This window comes from Acomys russatus, chromosome 13, assembly GCF_903995435.1.
Source record: "Acomys russatus chromosome 13, mAcoRus1.1, whole genome shotgun sequence".
NCBI lineage: Eukaryota > Metazoa > Chordata > Mammalia > Rodentia > Muridae > Acomys > Acomys russatus.
Window position 1 is genome coordinate 62,609,919 of NC_067149.1, and position 3,156 is coordinate 62,613,074.

General features: G+C 40.0%; 1 pseudogene; it reads right to left on the reverse strand.

Annotated features, from left to right (window-relative positions):
- Positions 1–261: 261 nt before the first annotated feature.
- LOC127197736 (TAR DNA-binding protein 43-like) lies at positions 262–1,498 on the reverse strand (annotated as a pseudogene).
- Positions 1,499–3,156: the final 1,658 nt, after the last annotated feature.

The following is a 3,156-nucleotide window of genomic DNA, read 5'->3' on the forward strand; positions in this document are numbered from 1 at the left end:
AAATCTTCTAAGGTAAACTGCAAAGTGCTGCTTTATCAATTGAACAGGGGTATACATGCAACCACGCAAAATTTAACCCATTGTGTAGCAAAAAATAATGTTCCTCTAGCTTTCCTTCTTTTTCTGAAGAAAAATGTAAAAAAAAAAAAAATACTGTTGAATGTACTTCACATCGAACAAAACCAATTTGAAATTTTTCGTACATATGTATTTTACAATATACTCACCATAAAGTTTTGAAAATTTTGAAATCCCAACATTCTATGCCAACCACCCAACCAAAATCCACAGCCTACATTCCTGAGCTATAGGATACATGCTTGAGCCAAAGCCTCCATCAAGACCACTGCCTGATCCTGCACTTGATAATGGCTTCCAAGCACAGAGGCACCAGAATTAGAGCCGCTGTAGGAGTTACTTCTGGAACCAAAGGGCTGATTCTGCAGGATGCCCTGGCTTTGTGATTACCTGATGGGCCTGACTGGTTCTGCTACCTGGATAACATACCATCATACCCCACAGTGCTCCAAGGCAGCCTTGGCTGTATCTATCATCGCTGAAGGTGTCATTAGCTGAAAACTTCAAAGTTCAACTCTCCACTTGTATTACCACTCTGGTTGTTTCCCAAGCCAGATCCACCACATCTACTGCTGCCACACCCACCTTGATCCGAAAGGCCACCTGGACTACTACCAGACCTTCCACTTCTTCCTGTCTATTGCTGTTGTGCTTATGTTCAACATTAGATGCATGCCTCTGATTCCTTTAATGATCAAATCCTCTCCACAAAGAGATTGCGCAACCTTTTGTTGTAAACACAGCAAAGGCAAAAGCTCAGAATCGTTTTACGAATGAAGACATCTACTGCTTCCCCACGCTCATGGGAAAACCACAGAAGTTCTTCAGTAGTCACGTCCTCTGTGCAACACCCAACAAGCTACCTTTTCTGTTTTCCAATGGCTCATCTGGGCTTTGCTTCGATCCGGAAGTTCACAGTCACACCATTGACGATCTATCCTACATGCTGTTGTGTTAAAATGTTCACATTCCATAGTTGGAAGAACCTAAACCCTTCCAGTTTTAAGATCCCCCTTGACCTGCACCGTAAGACCCTCTCCAAAAGTGCTGAAGTGGTCAGTAAGGTCTTGCTTGGCTGTTTTCCGTGGGTGAGCCAATGAGATCAAACCAGATGTTTCTGAGCTGTTTGTTCCAGTCTCACTGCTGAGAAAGCATCTCTCTCTTGTCCACTTTCCTTTTGTTATCTTCAGAATAATATGCAGCCTAGGCCAGATTTTCCCAGCAAGCATCAGGGGAATGCCAAATTCCCTCCCCAGCCAGACATCTTTCATACACTGAGACACTGGGTTCCTGTCATAGCAGGCCACAGGCTGTGGAAACTGGCTTGCAACTGGGGACAACAATACTATGTCGTGGTCTTCTGTTGGTGTTTCATGAGCTCGTCATTCTCACCTTCTTTGACCCAAATATATTCAGACATTTTTGCTTTTTTTTCTCTCCACTAGGCTGTCCATTAAGCATGACAGAGAAACTGTGGCAGTGAGGCATCTGCTGTCATCTGAGGTACCCAATTCATGCCCACAAAACCCAGCCCCTCATTTTAAGTGTGTCATTATTCTATGAACAAAATGTATTGCCATGTGCTTTGAGAATTTATATGACTTTCATAGTCTATCTTTTACGAGCTTGTGCTTTGGCTACATCATATTTTTTTAGACCCATCCATGGATGGGTCAACTAAGTACCATCAGGGAGTACTTAGTTGAACTGCTGTGGAGTTTTCTGTGCTCATGTGTAACCCGCCAGCCACGCAATAGTTCTTCTATAGAGAGAGGACATTTCACACACACACACACACACACACACACACACACACACACACACACACACATTTTGAAGGTATGGATAATGCTACAGCACCCAGGTGTGCCTCTCTTTCTGCTAGAAGAGGGGGAGTTGCCACAGGCACCCAAGACAGTGAACTATAATGACAGGTAAAGTACATCCTCACCTTACAGTAAAGTTGGCAAATTGCGTTCTGAATCCATTATTACAAGCCGCATGCCTTCTGCTTTTGAAGTAAACTGAAGGTTTTCTTGGATTTTTTGCCTTGTCCAAATTTCATTTGAGTACATGTTCCTTTAAAGAATAAAAAGTACTTTCTCTTCATGAGTTACAAAACCATGTACCAAACTATGAACTCTATTATTGATCAGGTTATTCAATATTATATATGACTTCTATGTTCTTATTCTAACATGGATGTTTGAGAGCGTGTTAAAGTCCCCTACTATATTCTTTCATTCTTTCATTTGTTCTTTCTTTCTTCTTCCTTCCTTCCTTCTTTCATTCTTTCCTTCTCCTCCTAATTCTTTTCCCCCTAATTATTTCTCTTTGTCTCCTCCTCTTCTTCCTCCTCCTCCTCCTCATCATCATCATTTGTGTGTGTTTGTGTGTGTATGTGAATGAGTGTGTGCATATAGGCATGTGTATGGCATGGTAAACATGTGGAAAACAATTTATGGGAGTTTGATTTTCACTTTTACCAGGTCTTCAGGCTTGGCAGCAAGTGCCTTTACAGATTCAGCCATCTTGCTTGCCCAGTCTCCCCCTACAACTTCATTTGTATATTCCATTTTTACTTCTAACAAAATCTGGGGTATTAAGTTATATTTTATTACATTAAGATGTTTTGTGTCAACTTGCATGTATTTATTAACATTGTGAACTAACAATTTTGTTACAGTCTTTATTGTTACCTGCATATTATGGCTAATATCATCCTTTAAATTTTGTTTTAATTTGCCTGCTGTATCTCTTTGCCTCCATTTAATTTTATAATGATGTGCTCCTGCATGAAGCAGGTCTCATAGCTAAAGAAAAAAATCCTCCATTAGATGGAACCTTATTAATATGGAGATTTAGTCCTTTTATATTAAATATCATAATTGCTTCTTTTTCTTAGCCTCTAACACGGTTATTCTGTGCATTCTTTTCCAAGTTCCCTCTATTATTCTCTGCAGAAATTATTTTAAAAATCATTTTGTTCCTACTCATAAATCTGACAAAAGATTTGCAATGACCTATATTAAATTAACATCCACACTCATCAACAGAGTGATATAAATTCACTTTGCC